The 24,808-nt window shown below is 35.0% G+C and overlaps 1 protein-coding gene across 1 annotated transcript in view; it reads right to left on the bottom strand.

Moving 5' to 3' along the window:
• Nucleotides 1-24,808, bottom strand: part of LOC114513858 (NKG2-A/NKG2-B type II integral membrane protein-like) — a 260,653-nt gene that overhangs the window by 48,377 nt on the left and 187,468 nt on the right.

Genomic DNA, 24,808 nt, shown 5'->3' with positions numbered 1-24,808 from the left:
TCTTCATTTATGTGAGCCATAGTAGTGAATCAGATACTGTAATTTAATAATTCAATCAACAGGCTGTGTGGCCAGTGAGTTCTAAAATTAATTCTGGCTTTGAAGTTTGCAATGTATGACCTTTACAAAATGACTTAGTGTCTTGCAACTTAGTTTACTAGTATAAAGTAGGAATAAAAACATGTAGATATAATACCTGTAAAACATTTAATATTTCACCATTTTTAAGCTCTGAATAATATTTTACTTACCCTAATGTAATTTGAACACGCTTTTAATGTTATTTCTGATTCATACCACTTGAATGCTGTGCTTAATTCATTAGGCAAAGTGTCTATCAGTGTGGTACCCTCTCTAGCAATGGTGGCTCAAATTTAGAAAGTCTTTTGATTGTTTACAATGACACTTCAATTAGAATTTTGTGAGAGTACTTCATCCTGATTTTTAATGAAAGCCAACTACATTTATTTAATCTAATCAAGGGCATAAAATGTTATGTTTCACCTCCATAACTTACATAATTTATTAAAAAAAAAACTCGTTTTAAAGTCTGGGTTAAATATTAAATAATATATAATTGTATCTGTATTCCTTATAAAATCAAAGAATAGCCATTCCTTTTCATAATTCTCATAGAATTTTTACTTTAAATTGTTTTTATTGACACACTCAGTTATTCTTGTGTATATAACTTGAGTAATTCTCCACAGGCAAGAATTTGAGTAGCTCAAGATATCCTCCACCATATTTTATATTTTCTTCTTGAATTTTACTGTAAATTATTTAAATAAAATACAAATGTCCTCTTTGACTTGATTGTATATTAATCATGCATCTCTTGTATCACATCTAGCATTTGTAATCTCCCCTACATGAGATGGGCTAAGACAGAGACAGGAGAGGAGAGACACACACATACCTCTGGAAGCCAGAAAGTCCTGCATCCTTTAGTGAGAGACCAGCTAACTCTTGTAAACAAACAATCTCTGTGGTCTTCACAGACTGACATGTGAAGGCTCAGAGTGAGGCATGAGTGGAAAATGTAGATTTCTCATTAATGTGTCACTTAAAGTTTGAACAGGAAATTCTTACACTGGGGCTATTTTGAAGGCTGTGTATCTCATCACACCCATCCAGAGTCTAGGAGACTTTGGGCTGATAGTGTGTCATTCAGTATGTCCTTTGGCAAATGTATCTGGAAATTGTTTTCTTACTCTGAAAGGTATTAGGGGACAAAGACTGGACCGCTTATGCTGTGAGCTTACTTCCATCTTCATCACAGACTCTGAAATCTTAGGCCTTGTTAAGACTATTTGTATGTTTAAATTGTACTCCTACACAGAGTTATTTAAATTCAGCTTTACATGTTTTTCTTCCTTATATTCTCATTATGGCATTTCTATTAGAATGGAAACCATTTTAAAATCATAATTCCATAAACAATAGATATTTAATGATGCATGTTGCTGATATTCTGAAAAATGGTTACATTTTTACCTTTATGGTAACTGTCTCAATCACTAATCCCATACTTTTCTTTTCAATTTCTTGCCTTAGTTCTTAAAATTCCTTCATTCATTTCATTGTTATTAACTGTTATTTTGATTTCCCTTGGTAAAGATAATATCTCTGTGAAATATAAAACATTAAACAATATTGAACTAGATCACCATGGCAGAGATTAAATTATTATGTAACTACTAATTATATTTTTGTTGATTTAATTTCAAATCACTACTAATTGTTTGTAATTCAATAGGAATATTTGTTTTAAATGACAAAAGTGCAAATCTAACTATGTATGGTAAAAACAAAGATAATTTAATGTTTTTTCCATATTAAAAAAATGGGAAGGACAGAAAAAGTATACTTCTAAAAGACAAGTTAAATGACATGAGTATCAAAGAAAACTTACTGCATAATGTTTGATTTGCATATATTGCAAAATGATTATCACAATAAATTCAGCTAACATCCACCTTCTCATACAGTAAGAATTAAATGGAATAAAGAATATTCAGGGTACTCACAGTGTTTGTGTTACCCAACTACTAATCACAAAGCAACTGTCTGTGTCATCAAACCAGTGATTTTTGACCTTTCACCTCTGATGGCACAATTAACTAGTTAAAAGTAGGTATAGTTTTGATTGACTTATGAAAAAATAATAATAGTTTTGCCTACCTTTTTTGCTTCAATGTGACTTTTTAAAATATCAGGTGCCCATACGTGTATATGACAAGGTCTGTCTGAAAAATACCCAGCCATTGTTAATATAAGGAAAATGGTTTGTGTGACATTGATGTAATATGGCAGCCAAGAATAGTGGACTGGAATGCACATACGTGAACAATGACAACTGCACTGTTCTATTTGACAGGGGCAGTAGATGCCACTGATTGAACCTGTGTACTGTGTGGCTGTCACATTCAAAATGACTGTAGAGCAAAGTGTAGAGCAACGAATCCAAACCAAATTTTGTGATAAGCTTAAATATTCCTCCATGGAAACTACTCAGATAATTCAGGTTTTCAAGGATGATGCAATGAGTGCAGTACAAACAATAAAGTGTGACAGAAATGCTTCAGAGTTGGTCGAGAATCTATGAAAAGAACGCAAATCTGTTTTGGAAGGTCTACAAGAAGCAGAATACCTGAGAATGTTGAGCGTGTAAGGTCTGCAATCAACAAAGATGGGCAACTGACAATGCAAGAACTAGCAGCTGATCTGGGGATTCCAAAGACTACTGTGTCTTAGATTTTGATACAGGATCTTGGCACAGGAAAATCCCTTCAGGGGCCTCTGCTACCAGAGCAGAAGGAACATTGTGCTGCAGATGCTAATGACTTCATTCAAACTGATACCCATGAACCAGATTTTGTCAAGATGGTCAAAACTGGAGATGAACTGTGGGTCTGTGGTTATGATACAGAAATGAAGGCCCAGTTGTCACTATGGAAGTCACCTGGGTCTCCACACCTGAAGAAGGCACAGCAAAGTTGCAGCAAGATCAAGACCACATTACCTGTGTTTTTTGATTGGGAAGGAGTTGTCCATCACAAGTACACCCCTTGAGGCCAAAGGGCAGCAGCTACGAGCTTCTGGTGATTGGCGGCTTCATCATAACAATGTACCTGCTCTTGCATCACATCTCGTGCAGACTTCTTCAGTGGAACAAATCACCCAAGTGACTCAGCACCCCTAAAGCCCAGATTTGGCACCCCACAACTTCTGAATTTTCTTTTCTTTTTTTTATTGATTATGCTATTACAGTTGTGCCATTCCCTCCCCTCTTCATTCCCCACCACTCTGCACACCTTCTCCCACCCACATTTCTCCACATTAGTTCATGTCCATGTGTCATGAGTTCTTTAGCTTCTACATTTCCAATACTATTCTTTCCCTCCCCCTGTCTATTTTCTACCTACTATCTAGGCTACTTATTCTCTGTAACTTTTCCCCATCTCTCCTCCTCCCACTCCCCTGGTGCTAACCATCCATATGATCTCCATTTCTGTGGTTCTGTTCCTATTCTAGTTGTTTGCTTAGTTTGTTTTTGTTTAGGTGTTATTGTTAATAATTGTGTGTTTGCTGTCATTTTACTATACATGTTTTTTATCTTCTTTTTCTTAGATAAGTCCCTTTAACATTTCATAAACTAAGGGTATGGTGATGGTGAACTCCTTTAACTTGACCTTATCTGAGAAGCACTTTGTCTGCCATTCCATTCTAAATGAAAGCTTTGCTGGATAGAGCAATCTTGAATGTAGGTCCTTGCCTTTCATGATTTGGAATCCTTCTTTCCAGCCCCTTCTTGCCTGCAAGGTCTCTTTTGAGAAATCATCTGACAGTCTGATGGGAACTCTTTTGTAGGTTACTGCCTCCTTATCTCTTGCTGCTTCTAGGATTCTCTTTATTTTAATCTTGGCTAATGTAATTATGATGTGCCTGGGTGTATTCCTCCTTGGATCCAACTTCTTTGGGACTCTCTGAACTTCTTGGACTTCCTGGAAGTCTATTTTCTTTGCCAGATTGGGGAAGTTCTCTTTTATTATTTGTTCAAATAACTTTTCCTCTTATTGCTCTTCCCCTTCCCCTTCTGGTACCTCTATAATTCAGATGTTGGAATGTTTAACAATGTCCTAGAGGTTCCTAAGCCTCTCCTCATTTTTTTGAATTCTTGTTGCTTTATTCCTTTTTGTTTGGTTGTTTCTTTCTTCCTTCTGATCCACTCCAATGATTTGAGTCCCAGTTTTCTTCCCATCACTATTGGTTCCATGTGCATTTTCCTTTCTTTCAGTTAGCATAGCTTTCATTTTTTCACCTAATTTGTGACCAAATTCAACCAATTCTGTGATCATCCTGATCACCAGTGCTTTGAACTGTGTATCTGATAGATTGGCTATCTCTTCATCATTTTGTACTTTTTCTGGGGCTTTGATCTGTTCTTTCATTTTGGCCGTTGTTTTTCTTTTCTGTCTTGAAGCACCTGTTATGTAGTGAGGGGTGGAGCCTTAAGTGTTCACCAGGTTGGGACAACCCAGTTGCTGGGTTGTGATGCTATATGTGGGGGCAGGGTCTGAGATGGGACAATGGCACTTGCTCCACTCTCTGTGGGATTTCAGTCCCTTCTGCCAACTTACCCCAAGCAAACTGTGCCTTTCTGGTGCTAATTCCTGTGTGGGTGGGCTTGTGCACATTCTAGGACCCCGTGGGTCTCTCCAACAAACTCTCTTGGGAGCCTGGGAGTCTCTCCCTGTGCCTCAACTCCCACAGGTGCTTTCAATCAGTGCCCCAAGGCTCTATTTCTTGGCACTGGGACCCTGGGACTGACTGGCCAGCCAGCTGCTTTGTGCACAGTGCCTTCATGCAAAATCACTGTCTCACTGGGTCTCCCCTTGTCACCCAGTGTGCGGGGTCTGCCAGCCACCACCTGCTCACCCAGGATCTGCCTGCTGGGGTCTTCTATGCCCAGAATGCCTTACATGCCTGGTGCCACCACTTTTTGTGCCACAACCCTCCTCCGCACTGCTGCCCAACTTCACCCCTCCTACAGGTCTGGATGAATATGTTTATTTTAACTCCTTGTTTGCCCAATTTCCATACAGTTACATTTCCTGTTGGTTCTGGTTGTTATCTTGTTTCTAAATTGTTGCTGTCCTTACTTTGGGTCTGCAAGGAGGCACAGTGTATCTACCTACTCCTCCATCTTGGCCAGAAGTCCTACAGCAGTCTTATAATAGCTGAAAAGCTGGAAGGTGGCCACTCCAGGGATGCCCACCACCGCCAAGTGCCTTGGTCACCTGCCCCTTGCCTCCACCCTTGGCCAGGGTTGCTCACACACACTGCCACAGGACCTGTATCCTCCAACCTTGCCAACCCCAGTGAAACCCTAGATTATCAAAAACTACAATCACCTTTAAAAAGGAAGAGATTTCACACCATCTATTAGATTCAGGAAAATACAATGGCACAGTTGATGACAAATGAAAGAAGAGATATTGCAGAGTATTTTGAACAGTGGAAGAGATCCTGGGAGAACTGTGTGAGGTCCCTAGGTACATACTTGGAAGGGGACTGAGACACCATTGTCCTTTGTATAAGATTTCTCATATCCTGTATCTTCTTCAATAAGTGTCTCTATTTTTCATATTACATGCCTGGATACTTTCTGGATTTCTGTACGGGGAATTAACCAGTCAGATACAAGCTTCTTATGTGATGTGATCAATAACATTCAACTCTATTAATGACCTGTATATTTATGGTTGAAGGAGGTGCTTTCACACAGGATGGAGATTGTTGTGTTGGTTGTTGTCATTTTTTAATTTGACAATCTAAGGGAAAAGAGGTTGGTGTCCCTGACTAAACAGTATTACATGTTTTAAAGATTCTTACAGCATTTCTGTTCAAAATCTCTGAGCAAGGCTGTTGTGGTATCACAGTGCTTGTTTTCAACTCTCCTTTATTTCATGGACCTCCTGGAATTAAAAATCATTGTGTGGGATGCAGCATTAAAGTTACCCATATGATCACCTAAGGATTACAATCTTTGCAGCAACACATTCATTAAATGAAAAGAAAGACATAGCAACTTCCAATTATAGTGTCGTACCAGAAGTATTCATCAAAAACCCATTTAAGTCTCCAACTCTAACCACTGACATGGTCTGCTCCCAACACCCAAGCATCGATATTGTCATGACTTGATGACCTATCATCATCAAAAATTAATATCCCTCTATCTGTGGTATTCACAGAAGGTCACCAGCACCCTAATGCTATGTCCAATCCCTATGTTATTCAACCTAAATCATGTTATCACGTAGGCATTTTATCATCTCACATCATTACGTGGAAAAGGAGGGTCAGTACAACACAGTAAGATATTTTGAGAGAGAGAGAGACCACATTCATGAAGCTTTTTACTTTATATTGTTATAATTGTTCTGTGTTATTATTATTACTGTCAATCTCTTAATGTGCCTAATTTATTAATTAAACTTTATCATAGGTGTGTACATGTATGAAAAGCACAGTATACAACAGGGTTCAGTACTTTCCATGGTTTCAGGCATCCCCTGGGAGTCTTGTAATGTAAACCCTGCAGACACTGGGGAAACTACAGCATATCTCACAGCAGGGTTAGTGATAGTCATGTTGTACCTACATCGTTAGTACATATTTGTTTTAGAGCTGAATTTTGACTTTTTGACCACCTTCCTTTAATTCATTCTCTCCCCAAAATCCCCACCTTTGGCAACCACAAGTCTGATCTCTTTTTCTCTGATCTGTTTTTGTTGTTTTTGATTTTACATATGAGATCATACAGTATGTTATGGCTATAGCTTTATAGTATAGCTTAAAACCAAGAAGTGTGATAATCCTGCTTGTTTTTTTTTTTCCTCAGATGTATTTGACTATTCAAAGTCATATATGTAGGAGGGATTTTTTTTCTACTTCTGTGAAATATATCATTTAAATCTTGATGGGGATTGCATTGAATCTATAGATGGATTTTGGTAGTATTGGCAATTTAACACAATTAATTCTTCCAGTACATGAACATGGAATACCATTGATTTATTTATGTTTTCAATTTCTTTCATAAATGTCTTGTAGTTTTCTGCATAGAGATCTTTCACCTCTTTAGTTAAATGCATTCCTAGTATTTTACTGTTCTTGATTCTATTGTAAATGGTATTGATATCTTTAATTCTGTCAAAAATTCTGTCATTGATGTATACAATAATACTGCTTTTGTTACAATATGTACTTTCTATGTCCAATATTTTGAGTTTTTATCCTGGTACATGATGAATTTTGTCAAATACTTTTCTGCATTTATCGTGATAACCATATAATTATTTTCCTTCATCCTATTAATTTGATGTATCACATTAATTACTTTGTCTATGTTAAGTCATCCTGGCATCCCAGGTGTAAATCCCATCAGATCATGGTGAATGATCTATTAATGTGCTGCAAAACTTGGTTTGTTAGCATTTTATTGAGAATTGTTACGTTTAAATTTATCAGGGATATTATCTTGTAGTTTTCTATTCAAGCAGTGCCCTTCAATGGTTTTGGTTTCAGGATGATGCTGGTGTCATGAAAAGAGTTTGGGTGTGCTCACTCCTCTTTCATTTTTGGAAGAGCTTGTGAAGAATTGGTGTCAATTCTCTTTTACATGTTTGGTAAAATTTTCCAGAGAAGCCATATGGTCTTGGGTTCATCTTTATTGGGAATTTTTTATTACAGATGCAATCTCCTTACTAGTAATTGGTCAACGTGAATGTCTATATTTCCTTGATTTAGTCTTGGTAAGTGTATGTTTCTAAAATATCTCCACCTTTTCATATTGTCCAGTTGTTGGCATACAATATTTCATAGCAATCTTTTATAACCCTTTTAATTTCTGTGGTTTCCATTGTGAGGGAAATCAGAAAAGACAACTACCACATGGCAGTCAGGAAATAACAAATACCATTGCTCTCACTCATATATGGCATCCAAAGAACAAAATAAATTAATGAACAAATTAAAATAGAGGCACTGATACGTGTTGCAGACTGACATCTGTCAGAGGAGAGGAGTGGCGAAGGGGACTGGATGAAAAACTGTGAAGAGATAAGCCAATGAACCTATGTGCATAACCTTAGACAACAGTGTGATGATGGCCAGAAAGAAGGGGGATGGGACTGGGTGATGTGGGCAAAGAGGGGGGGAATGGGGACATCTGTAATAGTGAAACAATACTAAACAATAATATTAATAATAATAAGTTCAGAAAAGGAGAAAATAGTAAAAAGGATGAACAAATTAAAAAAATAGTATTTTCATACAAAATCTTCCAGGAAACAGAAAAAGAACAAATGCTTTCCAATACACCTTTCATAATGAAAACAGTGAAATATTAACTGAACATAAAGACATGGGTTTATTTCTCATTTCTCTACTTTGTTCCATTCACCTATATGTCTGTTCTTATGCCAGTACCAGACTATTTTGGTTACAGTGGCCTTGTAATATAGTTTGATGTTGGGTATTGTGACCTGTCTTACTTTGTTCTTCTTTCTCAAAATTGCTGCAGCTATTTGGAGTCATTTATCATTCCATATAAATTTTTGAAATGTTTGTTCTATATCTGTGAAGTATCCCATTGTATTTTAATAAGAATTGTGTTGAAGAAAGGGGGCAAAAGCATAAAATGGAATAAAAATAGCCTCTTCAACAAGTCGTGTTGGGAGAGCTGGACAGCTACATGCAAAAAAATGAAACTTCACCAGTAACTTACACCATACACAAAAATGAACCCAAGGTGAATTAAACACAGCAATATAAGTTGCCACACCATATAAGTCCTAGAGGAAAACAAAGGCAGGAAAATCTCAGATATTCTGTGCAACAATATTTTCACTGATATGTCCCCTAGACCAAGAGATATCAAAGAATGAATAAACAAATAGGACTTCATCAAAATAAAAAGCTTCTGCATGGATAAAAAAAACATCAGTAAAATGAAAAGGGAACCAGCCATATGGGAAAATATATTTCAACAGTGACACCTCAGACAAGGGTCTGATCTCTACAATATATACAGAGCTCACATGACTACACTGCAGGAAGAAAAACAACCCAATTTAATAATTGGCAAAGGACCTGAACAGACAATTCTCCAAGTTGGACATACAGAGAGCCCAGACACACATGAAAGGATGCTCAGTGTCACTAGCCCTTAGAAAGATGTGAATTAAAACCACAATGAGATATACCACATCACACCATTCAGAATGGCCCTCATAAACAAATCAACAAATAACAAGTGCTGGCGAAGCTGTGGAGAAAAGGGAACCCTAGTACATTTCTGGTGGGAATGCAGACTGGTATAGCTATTGTGGAAAATAGTATGGGATTTCCTCAAAGAAATTAAAAATGAAACTGCCTTTTGACCTGACAATTCCACTGATGGGATTATACACTAAGAATCCAAAAACATCAATTCAAAGGAACATATGCAGCCCAATGTTCATAGAAGCACAATTTACAATAGCCAAGTGCTGGAAGCAATCTATGTGCCCATCAGGAAATGAATGGATCATTTACATAAAACTATTTTACATTTACACAATGGAATGCTACCCAGCAGAAAGAAAGAAGGAGCTCCTACCCTTTATAGCAGCTTGGAGGAAGTGGAGAGCTTTATGCTAAGTGAAATGAGCCAGGTGGTGAGAGACAAATACCATATGATCTCACTTATTGAAAGGTTCTCACCTATTCAAGTGGAACCTAATGAACAAAACAAGCAAGCAATCAAAATACAACCAGAGACAGTGAAATATAAAACAAGCTGATAGTAGCCAAAGGGAGTGTGGGAGGGGATAATAAGGGGGGGAAGGAGAAAGGGTTTTCAGGAACATGTATAAAGGGCACATGGACGAAGTCAAGGGCAGTAAGTTCAAGAGTGGGAAGCTGGGATGGCTGGATTTGGGGAGAATGGTGGTGGGGGGGGGGAGAATAGAGACAACTGTACTTGAACAACAATTAAAATTTTTTAGAAAGTCTAAAACCAATCCCTGAGGAGGTAGCCCTGGGTTTCATATGACTCTCCCTTTTGGTCATCTTCCTTGGTACATTTTGTACTTTTTTCTACCCCTCTCTGGAGGCTATCCCCAACAAATAGTTAATAATTCCTTAAATCATCCCTGGTTTTTCTTTCCTGTCTCAACTGCTTTACACACCTTGTTATTCTGATACATTCAGTCCTCATTTTCATCATTCAAAGGCCGGGGGGAAAATTATACTGAAAATGTGTCTATAATTATTCATGTCATTTTAGACTTAGAAATAACAGTACTTAATATTATAATTCAAAACTTATACTTAATATATTTTAATAAAAATAGAAGATTTAAAAATGTTTAATGTGTACCTGGATATATATTTTTAAAGATTAATATAAATACAGATTTTAAAACAATTTTACAATATCAGCCCTGGCTCGTGTAGCTCCATGGATTGAGCATGGGCCTGCAATCCAAAGGATCTCAGTTTGATTCCCAGTCAGGGCACCTGCCTGTGTTTCAGGCTAGTTCCCAGCAGAGGATGCATGAGAGGCAACCATACATTGATATTTCTCTCCCTCTCTCCTTCCCTTCTGTTCTAGGGATAAATAAAATCCTTAAAACATTTTTTTTACAATGCCAAGAATGAAACATCAGATACAGTATGGACTTTAAGTGACTACAGTGTGTCAGTACAGACTTACTCTCTGTAACAAATGTCCCACTCTGCTGAGTGATGCTGATAATGGGGATGCTCTGCATGCAGGGGACACGGGGAACTTGGGAAACCTCAGTACCTTCCTCTTATGTTTGTGGTGAAACTAAATCTGATCTCCAAATAATTTACTAAAAGTCAGTTTTGCAAAAACAATTCTTGAAGAAACTAGAAATGTGTTCCTTAAGGATGGTGAGAGGAACATTATACCAAATTTGTGTAAGCTAACGTGCCTGGTGCTTACAAACATATCTTTCGTTTTCTAAACAGGATTTAGAATAGAACGTGTGGCTGTAGAAATCCCCATATACACAATTCTTGTCCAATTTGGAAGTTTTTGAAAATCTGAAATGCAGAGATAATAAATCATTAATCTGGTGATATATAACTTAACATTTTAATAAATTATTTATTTACAGTAATATTTACATACTAAATCTAAATATTTCTTAAAACTTTTCCACAAAATCACTTTAATATTTCTTCATGTACTTGTTCACACATTGCTTTTTATTTCTAAGATTATTTCCTGATTTCAAAGCATGAGGGAATATAGTATATGCATTCTAAAGAAACTTACAGTTCAGAAGAGAGATTTGTGCCAATTGTCCACACCCAAGAATTAGTATTATTTCTCTGGGACAGTCCAATCCATGCAAACATTTCAAAAATGTTCAAAAAATTCTGTGGGGAAACAAATTTTATGAGAAACTGAGAAAAAGCTGGTATATTAATCTGTATTTGTAAAAACAAATCAAGTTGGCTCATAGTTAGAGGAGGAGGTGACAGCTAAGTAAACTGCACAGCCCACCAACACTGATGACATTAGTGAATAAGCAATCAACCATGTCCTGAGATCCAGGACTTGCTGGTCACCCCACCCAGCTGACCCAGCATATCCAACATCCAGAAGATCACACCATCTTGTGTGCATATGTAAAGGACTCTGAATCAACATGGAACACCATAAGAATCACCTGAGTTGAGATAGCAGCTGCAGCAGAAGCCACAATTTTCTGGATAACTGGCTAAAGAATGGATAAATGGCTAAAGATATGTCCATGGAACAGTGTGTATTTCTTCCTGCCACCCTCAGTGAACAGCATGAAAGGAAAATAGGGGTTAATTCTTAGAGGCTGAATTCACAACATGACTGACCAACTCTCCAAAGGTGAGCAGCTGAGAAAGAGAAAGAATGTTTTGCTCTGTGCCAGAGCATCTGGTGGAATTCCTGAGGAGAGCTCAAAAAAAGGAATTTGTGTTCTGGAAAACTCACCCTCAAGGTCAGGTTCAGGATGAGGGAATTGCAGAGATTTACCTCCACCTTATTCATGAGAGAGTCTTCTCTTATGCTGATATTATGTATATTAATGAACTTTTTAAAGGTCTGGGAATGGTAATTCATGAGCAAAGAGGTGTGATGGCGTAGAAGGCAAAGTTGAAAATGCAGGAGCGCATGTCCGACAAGCCAACCAGCACCCATCAAGGGCAACGGATTATGAGAAAGAGAACCTTGCATGTTGCTGTGAGATGCACAAGACTTCAAAGAAAACTACAAATCTACAACTGCACTAGCGTGGGAGGATAAAACAAAAGTGTAAAATTTTATATTTTACGTTATTTATTTTTTAAAGATTCAACTTATTTATTTTTAGAGAGAGAGGAAGAGAGGAAGAAAGAAAGGGAAACATCGATTGGTTCCCAGACTGATTCTGCAACAACACAGGTACATGCCCTGACTGGGAATCAAACCAGTGACATTTCCCTTTATAGAACAATGTCCAACCAACTGAGCCACACCAGTCAGGGGAACCTTTGTATTTTAAATGACTGTATTATAATTCTTTTGCGTCTGGTGCTATTTCTTCATTGAGAATTTGAATGCAGGTTTTGTTAATATTAAACACTGAAAATGATTTTGGACACTATAATAAATTGGCCCTAGAAAAAATGAGACAGTGATATTTTCAGAGAACATATTTTGAAAAGCAACTATTTAAAAAATTGTTTTTTCTTTACTGTTTAGATTCAAATTGTTTTGGACCTGTATATACCTTGAGAGGTGACCACCCACTCCCATGGATCTCAGGCCCATCTGACATCACACATATTTATTAGAATATTGGTGATTGTGTTCTTCATGTTGTGCTTTGCATTGTTGTGACTGTTTTCAAAACTGGTAATTTAAACAAGAACTTCTTGATAAAAGTTTCAATATTCAAATTCACAAGCTTTTTAGCTACTCTTAGTTTTCATACATAGGTAATAATTTTTTACTATTCTTTGTTTGAAATAGATATGTGCAATTAACTCACTACCCTTTTTAAATAAATGTGATTGTTTTATTTGTTACTTCATTTTCACTGATATGACAGAGAAAGAAAGAGCAATCAGTTAGTTGGTTCACTTAGTGTGGCATTCCTTGGGAGCTTCTTGTGTGTGTATGATGGGGCATCAACCAGCACCCTGCCTGCATTCCAATGATGCTCTAACCAGCGGGCCTACTGGGACTGGACTCATATCAATGATGTTTTAACATTCTAATCAGAAGATAGAAAGAGAATTATATAGGTAATAGTTTGTATTTTATAGTGTTCTTATATAGAAGTTTGAAAAAGGCAATGTTTTATATGGCAAGCTGTGAGATTTCAAATGGAATCAAATAAAATATTAAGTAACTAAATTGTATATTTGGAACTTAAATAAAGATGATTTCAAAAAGGAAAAACCAAATACAGTTTATTTTTTCTAGGTTAGAGTGACTCAATTTGTAATACAGTTTCACATATTGGACACACATTAAAAAATGTGTTAGCATAATTAGGTGAATGGCAAACATTGCAATTTTACACCTTTGAAATTTGATCAGTAAAAATAACATGAGTATTTATTATTGGAAAAAGCAGCTAGGGATTCCAGTAAAAATACAGCAAATGTGTTTTTTTCACATCTAAGGCTGCCCTCATGTCTCCCCCAATCCCCATCTCAGTTCATGTGTAAGAAGTGTAATTCTTACTGTTTGGGGAATATTAAAACATCACTGGTGTCATCACAGGGGAAGTCTGATTACTTTGGAAGTGGTGCTTAAACTACCCACTCCTTTTTCAGGTCAAATTGCTCAATTTAATAGGTTAAAAGTGAGTAAGACCATTTTCTTTCTAGTCTATTTGAATCAAGCACAGTGCCAGCTATAAATATAATAGGTACTCAATGTGAGAGCACAGTACAAGTAATATTAACTCTCTACACCTACTTGGTTGATAGGAAAAAATGTGCACTGTGTAGAAGAAACAAAGATGATCCTGTAAAAAAATAAGCCAAAGTTGATTGGAAAACTGATTTTAAAATTCTAAGTATTCCCTTATGCACATAAACACACACACACACACACACACACACACACACACACGTACATCAAGTGGCAGAGGGGGGAGCCATACTGACTGAGGTATTTTAATAAATTTTAACAATCATTGGTTGTCAAGTAAACTATGCAGGACCAAGGGGAATCCCGGTAGTTGAGACTGAATATAAAATAATTACAAGAATTTTAAAAATTGAGTAAGCATAATTCAAAAGAGATGATTCTACAGTAATACTTTACTGAAGTTACAAAAATATAAATCTAATAAACATGTAGGAGGATCCATGTTTATTTTACTATGTTATTGAAAATGTGTACTTACCAAAACTTTAAAACCATGCCAAGAAATTGAAAGTGCCTTCCTTACTCAGGGGTATAAATCAGCGATCCAATATATACCTTCACTGGGATAAGATGTTGGATTTTTTATACAAATATTTAATGTTATTTATTATACTTATATATTTACCTAAAAATCTATTTTAAAAACTATGTTCAAATAACTCTGTAGAAATATGATGTCAGTGACAGAACGTTTAGGGAAATAAAAACTGTATCAATGAATCAAATACAATTATCAGTCAAAAGGATTATCTACATGACAATATTCAATACATTTACATAAATATTGAGATGTAGAAGAAAGAATTGATGAACTAAAGATGGAGTGATAGAAGTGATAAATCCTGAAGGTAGAAGAAAAGGGAGAGAAAAACTAACGGAGCCTCAGAGACCTTTAGAACTTTACCAGTAAAACCCACATCAGAGTAATAGTTGCCTGAGAATATAGAGACAGAAAACAACCAAAATATAATTTTTGAGACACAATGAATGATCATCTTCTTAAATTTCGGGTTAAAATATATAGACCCATGTATATAAAGTTGTTTAGGTAGAAAAGATCATCTGCTATAAATTATGCTGTATCAACTAGGTAATGATGCAGGAAAGTGTGACCTTCACCTCTACCACACAGCATCAGAAACACTGCATCAGAAAAATATACATTCTCAAGGTATTACAAACCTAAAAGTAAAAGTCCATCAATAAAAAAACATAAAGAGTAATACAATAGATTATCTCTAGATTATAGTAGAGTATCCATGAACTTTGACTAACTCGTGAAATATGTCCAAAATAATCACCAACACCCAAAATGAGATATTGGACCATGGTAAAATTGATAAATCCTGGTCATTAAAAAACTCAATATGAGCAGAAAAATTTAATTAACAGTCAAGAAAGTCATTTGCATCTCACAAATTCAAAAATGAGTCATATCCAAAATATCACTACTTCTAAGAAGGAAAATAACAGGTAACATACAGGAGAAATGGTCAAGAGACCTGAATGGGCACTTCTCATTCTCACGGTACAGAAATCCATAATGAATGGTGCTCTCAAAGATGTGTTCAATGGATCAGTATGAGGAAAATACCTCTCAATGTCATCATGATGCTTTTATACAATGATCAGAATTGGTAGCATTAAAATTCCTGGCAGTACTAAGCTTTAGATCATGAAACTATTGAATATAATGTGTATTTATACAACAAATTAGAAAGTACAAGGATAATTTACATATACATATATTTTTGACCCTGCAATTTTGATCTGATGCAAAAAGGCAATACATTTTAGTGATATACATATACAATTATAACAACTACCTTTATAAATTATTATTACATTTTTATAAACACAATATGTATAGTATATCAATTTATATATTATGTGTATTATTGTATATAAATAATTTTAAATATGATATATTATTTGGAAAAATAAATGCATAAATATTTTTATTAAATAATTATTCATAACAACCACATATTAAAAACATCTCTATTGTCAGCAGAAGATTAAATTTGCTGAGTAATAGATTAAAGAATGCCAGGTATATACAATATAGCAGTGAGAATTAATGAACTTCAGGTACGTTCAATAATATGGGTTAATTGAAAAACTATCACATGGGAATTAATGGAGCCATGTAAAATGCACAAGGAATGATTCCCATTATCTAAAACTCAAAATTAAGCACATATAATTTGTGATATAAAATAGCAGAATAGTGGTTAAATGAGGAGAGAGGAGAAGTTATGAGAAATTGCACAGGAGGGGGCTGGCAACACCTATTTCATGACCAATTTCAGTCTGTAACACACACAGTCACATCTATAGTTTCCATGATGCATGGTTCAATTCAGTAGCAAAGTTTAGAAAAAAAGCATTTATAGAAGCATGATTCTCAATGAAAATCAAGAACTGCAAATTATCAAGTGTACCTTAGGGGAATAAATATAAATCAAATATTATAAGATCCAAACAATAAAATATTAACAATCTTTACAATGAACTACAGATATATACAAAAATATGAATAAATTCTATATAATATTAAATAAAATACTTTTTAAGTGAAATGTTGTAAACATTAAAAATCTTACCATTTCTTCTTCATTATCTATATAGAGCAGGTTAGAGCTCTTAGAAGCACAGGCCATCAGACTCTCATTCCATGTTTTTCCTTCAGTGCTGATGTGATAGCAGTTGTTGGAGTATGTGACCCACTCTGGTGGACATCGACCACAATGGTATGCTGAGGAAAGATTATATATTGCTATCCAAGAAGAATATGAATTTACAAATGAAAATTAATTTCAGTATTTGCATAGGTAGAGACAAATTACTGCACAATATATGTACATACCCTCACGGACTGGCATATATAAAGCATAATACACTCATACACACTCACACACACTCACAGAGAAGGGCCAGCCCCTCATTCCCTAGTTTATGTGCCCATATTAAGCAAACACATGGACAAAAATATCCACTTTCTACGTGTCCTGAATATCAGTGAAAGAAACCATATTTTTAGGAACCGAAATTATCGGCAACAAAGAGCATGATGAGTTTAAATGAATGTTTCTTCATATCGTTGCATAAGAAACACACACTTTTTACTCATTTTTATGTACATTTATTTCCCAGTATTATAATTTATGTTCCTCCACCCCCCCAAAAAAAAACCTATAAATTTTGACGGTGTTAGATAGCTGTATTGTTTAGGTGATAGGTGTTTAGAAGCTGTATTGATATCAGAACATAGGAAATAATTAGGTACCTTTCTGGTTCCTTGTTGTATGGTTCTCTGCCTGACTCCCTGTTAAAATAATATATAACTCACATTATATACATGAAAGAAGAATTATTCTACACCAGTATTACATTAGTTAGAGAAAGAAGTAATTACTATAAAAAAGTAATGTTGATCTACATACATCATAATACTTTAGTTTCTTACTTTGAAATGTGATACAATTGGTTAGGATTAAAATGACCTGGAATAAAATTAATTTTACCAAGAAGAATTAATGAAGCTATGATAATTTGGGGGAAAAGATTTCAAAAGCCTTGAGAACAAAACTTCACCATCTCTTAGAGTTTCGGTCTAATCCTTAAGAAGAATTTATTTGTATTTCTCAATGAAGTGTACCAAAAAATGTCTTGAATTACGATACATGTATGGGTTTATATATTTATAAATTGCTCCCTAAAATTGTTCTGATATTTATACCTTGGACAAATTTTGTGCAGAGTAACAATTTTGCCCCTGGTCTATAGGCACACATTAAAATGAGACTTTATTCTATAATATTATGAAGTGTTTGGAGGCTCTGATGAACATAAAAATAATGAATTTCTAACTGAACACATTTTGAATTAAAAAAACAAAAATTATCGTACATGTACTCATAGGTATATACACATATCAGCAAAATATCTATGCACACTTACAGGCTGATACATATAAAACAAAAAGCATTCATATATGCATCATGCAGGAAGGTCATCTCTCATCCCCTATTATTTGTGCCCAGATTTAAAAACATATAAACAAATATATCCATTGTCCAATGCGTAGGACATCAATGAATTCGACCACTTGTGTAGCATAGCAGCGTTATTTGTTCATGTTTTAGAGCCATGGAACATATAAGCCAATTGGTCTCAAAGGGTAAGTGATTTTATTTTATTCACTTATTTTTTATCCTCACATGAGGATAAGCTTATTGATTTTAAGAAGAGAGGAAGGGAGAGAAAGAGCAAGGGAAACAGTGATGTGAGAGAGAAGCATTGATGATTTGCCTCCTTTACAAACCATGACCAGGAATCAAACCCACAATCTTTTGTTGTACAGGATGACATTCAAATCTGCTGAGCCATTGAGGCAGACATGGATATGGTAATTTTAAATATATACTACTTTATGTTCCATTAAAAAATCACTCTCCTATAATTATTATTTATGAACAGTTATTGCTAATTTCATCATTTATATTATCCCTCATAAAGTATATTAATTTGTGCCTTCCCTAAAACAGAGAAAATATAACCTGTACTAAAAACAGAACTTTGAAAATCAATAATGTATCTTTTTCCATCCTTGCTGCTGTGGACAAATTGGTCCTCTTCAGTTTTACAGTACATAGAAAATGTTACAGTGATTCTCAGAATAAAAATTAATACTGATAGAATTAAAACATCATAATTTTGGTTTCTTAGTTTGAAATTTGGCATATTGTTTAGGAGCAAAGAAATCTGAAATAAAATTGATTTTGCCAAGAAAAATTTAAAAATAATTTATATATAGGGGAGAAATATTTCAAAACACTTTGGGTCATACTTTAGCATTACTAAAAATATTGATTTAACCAATCTCAAGAATTAATTTGTATTTATCAATAAGGTCTTTTACATTCCTAATTCATATATTTGAGTAATGAAATCAAAATATACGAATAGATGTAAAAAGCTTTTACAATCATTCTCTTATTTTCATACTTGACAAATTCAGAATAACTTTCCACATTTATTTAAATGCTTACTTTAAATGGAGCACTCTACTCCATAATATATTAAAATGCTTAGAGACAGTGGGATTCATTAAAGTGAGAAATTCTCTTAAAATATTTCAAAAACTTACTTACAGAAAATCACTCTCACTACAGTGTACATCAAAATAAAACAGATGACTCCCAGGGTCCCAGCAATGAGCTTCTCTGGTGGTGATGGTGAATCTGCAGCAAGAGAAAAACAAATGGAGGCATTGGTTGGACAGTTCTCAAAGAGAACCCAAATGAACAGGGAATCATATAAATAAACTTGAACCATCCCCAAACCAAGTCTTCCACTGCAATCTTGTCCCCGAAATATGTGCCATTGCTTTGTCAGGAAACATAATCCTCTCTGAGTTGCTGGTCAAAGACTGCACCTTACAATGATGTCCGAATAAATCAGTGCTCAGATTTCATATTAAGACACTGTTTTGCAACTTTAAGCTTTCATCTTCACAAATGCAAAAATATGTCGGCTAATTCCCTACTCTTTCCCCCACACTTCTTTACCCCAATTGCACATCCAAGAGCAGTTATGCTGTGTGTTTGTTAAATGTGTCACCTGTATAATGGTCCTTGTCAATCCTTTGAAGATTTTCAGAAGCATTTGGAAACTCTATTTCCACAGAGGACATTTGCTGTCTGGTTTGTAAAATGGAACTTTTCATGCCCTTGCCTTTCCTTTGCTGTCTCCTGGAGTCCTTAGCCAGATTCAGTTCTGAGTCATGTTCCTGCTGGAGATCCATCTCTGCAGCTGAGTAACGTCAGGGATGGCGCCTGTGATGACAGTCCTTCAGTGTTAATACGTGATGTGAACACTCACAGGATTCTTGGGATAGTCAGTGTGGGTGGAGTGTGAGAGAAGAAACAGCACTCACTTTGCATTGGGTCAATGTGAAGTCTTTTTCTAATTGACTTAGAGATTTAAATAGGTGTTTCTGAGAGAATAGTGGTATTTAAAATGATATTGTATTTTTGACATATTAATGGTTGAAGCAGTGAAAAGTAACAAGAATAAAGTAGTTCAGAATAATATCTTTATGAAGTCAGATTCCACTGAAACATTTTAACATTGTTAGAACTGTGAAATCTAAAATGCTAAATGAAAAAAAATGCACCAATTTTAATGACAATTTCTAAATCCAGTAATATTTAAAGATTGAGTGTTCTAAAGTTGGAGGAATAGTAGTGTTCATATATATGGTAATTAACTGCAATAAATTAATGTAATTTAGCCACTTAATTATTAGGTCAAATACAGAAGAGGTGTTATCAAATATTTTATTTTGAATAATTGTAGGGTTCTGAGATATCAGTTAAATTTTAATGAAAATTTTTATATGTTGAAAATGTTACATGGCACACTGAAGTTACCCAAAGCTCAATAAATAATAAAATCAATAGAACATTAAAGTTTTGTTTAACACAGTTTACACCAGTAATGTGTAATTTATTTAATGGTTAAGATATGAAAACCCACAAAATGACAAGTAGATATGTTGTAGATCATTTATGGAGGAACACTGTTGCTGCAAATGTCCAGAAAAATCCCTCATCTGTCAGGTTCTGTGAAGATAGCTTTAGTGCACAGAAAACTGTAATAAATCAGAAAATGTAGTTTAACAATTCAGTCATCGGACACTGAAGTCAGTGAGATTTGTAATACAGTCTGCCTTTGAAATGTACAGTGTTCGACCTTTAGTAATTAGTGTCTAGCAACCCAGTTTGCTAATTAAAGTGGGAATGAAAATATGTGAGATACAGTGCATGTAAAACACTTAGTACTTAATCTGACATTTACAAGCTTTCCAAAGTTACTTAATTTAATTATTGTAACACAATTGCCATGCTGTTCTTTTCACTTATATCAGACAGTGTAACAATTCCTGCCGCAGGAGTCTCTTTGATTTGATTGTATATTAATTGTACTTTGTAACACATCTAGCATTTTTAATTTCCCATTAAAAGAATCTGGTCAGTAGAGACATAGGACAGTAGAGACACATACCTCAGAAGCCAGAAAGTCGTGCATCCTTCACAGGAGACCTGCTGACTCCCGTCTACAAGCAGTGTCCTGTGGTCCTCACACACTGCCCCCTGAACACTGAGGGTGAGGCAAAAGTATAAAAAAAGTAGATTTCTCATCACTGTGTCACTTAAAGTTTGAACAGGAAATTCTTACACTTGGGCAATTTTGAAGATAGTTTATCTCATCACACACCTCCAGAATACAGGAGACTGTGAGCTTGCAGAGTGTCATTTAGTTTGTGCATTTGTAAGTGCCCCTGAGAAGTCACTTGCGTATTCCCAAAGATTTCTAGGACAAAAACTTGTCCACCCTATTCTTAACTTACCTACATCTTAAAAATTAAAAATACTGAAAATTTTGGCCTTGTTAAAAGAATCTTAATTATATGCTCATTATCTCTTAGTTATAATGGAAAAAGATAAAATCACAATCCCATTAGCAATATATGCTCAATGATATTTGTCATTAATATGCTGAGGAATGACTATATTTTCAACTAAGAATAAGTGTCACAAATGTTAATACCCAAGCTTACCTCTTCAATTTCTCTGTCCTTATTTTTTTTAATTGCTGAATTAAATTTATAAGGAATTTATATTTCCCCTGATGAAAATAAGTGTCTCTGAAGGAGAAGACATTAAACAATATTGTACTATACTATAATGTAAGAGATTAAAAAATTAAATTGATACTCATAGTTTCATTAATTCATCCTCCAATCATAAATAGCTGTCTGTGTTTTAATAGAAATAGTTGTAAAAGACAAAACCCAACATATAACTATGTAGGGTGAAAACAAATGTAATTTTAAAAACTTTTACCTAATCAAAATAGAAAATGGCAGAAAAAGTAGTTTGGAAAACACAAGTGAAATGACACATGAATTTCAAATGAAATTAAACATTAAATGTGAGTCATCTAGTATGTATCAAATGGAATTATTTTCATCTGAATCATTTTGTATCAAGAAAAGTGGAAATGTTTATCTACTACCAGTAGTGAGTTATAATTGTATAAGTACCGTGTGGTCCAGCAATCCCACTTCTGGTTATATATCCAAAGTGACACAATTATTATGAACAAGTAACTATATTTCCAGGTTCTTTGAAGCATTATTCACCATAACTAAGGTATGAAAACAACCTAAGTGTTTTTAATGGATGAATGGCCTAAGTCATACCCACACTTGCACACCCAATGAATTTATTACTCAGCCATGAGAAAAATAAACTCTTCTCACTGATGACCAGGATGAACCTGAGAGCATTTTTCTGAGTGAAATAATTGAGACAAAGAAAGGCTAATGCTGCATGGTATCATTTACATGTGAAATTTAAAAATAACAGACTCAGAAACTAATGGTTGTCAGAGACTGGGAGTAAGAATACAAGGAGAAATTGGTAAAAGGTACAAACTTTCATTTATAATAGGAAGATGTCTAAGGATCTAACATATCACATGGTGGCCACAGTCGATAACACTGTATCACATAATTGAAGTTCACTCAGACGTGGATCTGAAATGTTCTTACCAAATGGGAAAAAGGTAACAAATACAGATTGTAAGACTTTCAATTGATATGCAACCCTGATACATGTGAGAAGTTCTAAAAGATAATACTACAACTGGTAGTTACAAAATTGGCATGCAGATGTAAAGGATAGGAAATATAGTCAATAATATTCAAATAATCACATAACGTACTGGGTGGGGACTAGACTTATTCGGGGATCACTTCATAAGGGTCAAACCACTATGCTGTTCACCTGAAACTACTCTACAATGATACTGGATGTCAACTGTAATTGAAATATAAAAATTAAAGTAAAATTGAATTTGCAAAATTGTAAGAACATTCTGTAATATGGTTTTATCTCATTGTATAGTGCAATTTTTGAAAGCCCTGTGAACAACATCATTCCTTATTACCTGTTATATTCTGAAATCACTGAGATCAGAAAATCATGGGATGAAAAGTATGGTCTTTAAACCATGCAATTCATTATCATAAAAGAACAGCAAAGCCAACATACTTTTCCTAAGGCTATGATATGCTTGTACATTTGGGTAAAACAATTAAAGGTAGCAGAAGTTTTTACATTTTGGGAGGAGAAGGCAAAATTATTTAAAGTTTTAAGATTAAATTTTGGGAAATGCATTTTTTAAAATCTACTTAACAAATAAAATGAAGATATGTATGTATAACATCAAAAAGATTACTTACATTGCATCATTGGAGAAAGAAACCATCATCTGACTGATCCTTTTACTCTGCAAGCAATTGGCTTAGCTGTGTGTATTAATCTAAAATGAGTTATCTGAGAAATATCCATTCAAAAGAAAATTATGCAGTCTCAGGCATGACATATTTTGCCATTCTTTTTGTAGTTATTTTTCTCTGCTTTTCACTGTGTCCCTAAATTGTCAAAATCAGTAAATGTTATAAGATACTGAAAACATGGCCTTAGAAACAGAAACAGGCAAAGAGTCACTATTTGCTATGATCTCTATCTGTTTTTTAAAGATTTTATTTATCTATTTTTAGAGAGAGAGGAGGGGAAGGAGAAAGGGAAAGAAACATAATGTCTGGTTGCTCCCCACATGCCCCCTTTTGGGGGCCTGGCTCATAGGCTGGCAGTGAATGCACTGAGCCACACCAGCCACTGCATTGTCTCTCCAGTTCTTATGTGGTTAGTACAAAAGTATCTTTTAAACAAATCATGTCCTTGCCAGGTGCTGAGTGTTATGAAGGAACTATGGAAAGTGTAGCTGGTCATCTTAAACAGGCAATAAAACAGACACTTTGTAAACTATACATATTGTAGCTCTCAGTCTTTCAAAATGAGGTATATTAAACATAGGATGTGCCTTCAAATCAATTTAAACTTTGATATTTTCTGTGTTCCATTGTTGTGCAATTACAGTTTTCCTAATTTCCCCCCTGGTTGCTCTCCCCTGCCCCATCCACACCTGACTCCACAGTCAATTCTCACCCTGTTGTCTGTGCCCATGGATCCTTCCCACACATTCCTTCACTAGACCCTTCCCTTTCTTTCCCCTGTTATGTCCTTCTCTCATCCCCTCTGGTCACTGTCAGTTTTTTTATTATTTCTATGTCTCTATTACTATTCTGTTCATTTGTTTTGTTCACTAGATTCCACTTATCAGTGAGATTTTATGCTATTTGTTTTCCACAGATTGGCTTTTTTTTCATTTAGCATAATACTCTGTAGTTCCATCCATGCAGTCATGAAGGGTAGGAGCTCCTTTTTTCTGCAGTGTACTATTCCATCATGTAAATGTGCCACAGTTTTTTGATCCACTCAGGAACTGATGAGCACTTAGGCTGTTTTCTCTGGCTCTTGCCTATTGTAAATAGCACAGCTATAAACATAGGGGTGCGTAAGTTCTTTTGAATAGGTGAGTCGGGATTCTTAGAGTATATTCCCAGTAGTGGAATTGCTGATCAAAGGCAGTTCTGTTTTTAGTTTGTAACAGCCATTAATATTTGAAAAGGGGGCAACAGCATACAATAGAGAAGACAGCTTCATCAATAAATGCTGGGAATAAGTGCTGGGAAAACAGGACTGCTACATGTAAGAAAATGAAACTAGACCACAAACACATACTATATATGAGATGAATAAAAGACAAATATAAGTCATGACACCATAAATGTCCTAGAGGAAATCAGATGCAGGAGAATTTCAAATACTACATGTAGCAATA

Source organism: Phyllostomus discolor, chromosome 2, assembly GCF_004126475.2.
Source record: "Phyllostomus discolor isolate MPI-MPIP mPhyDis1 chromosome 2, mPhyDis1.pri.v3, whole genome shotgun sequence".
NCBI lineage: Eukaryota > Metazoa > Chordata > Mammalia > Chiroptera > Phyllostomidae > Phyllostomus > Phyllostomus discolor.
This window is presented reverse-complemented; position numbering and strand designations above follow the sequence as displayed.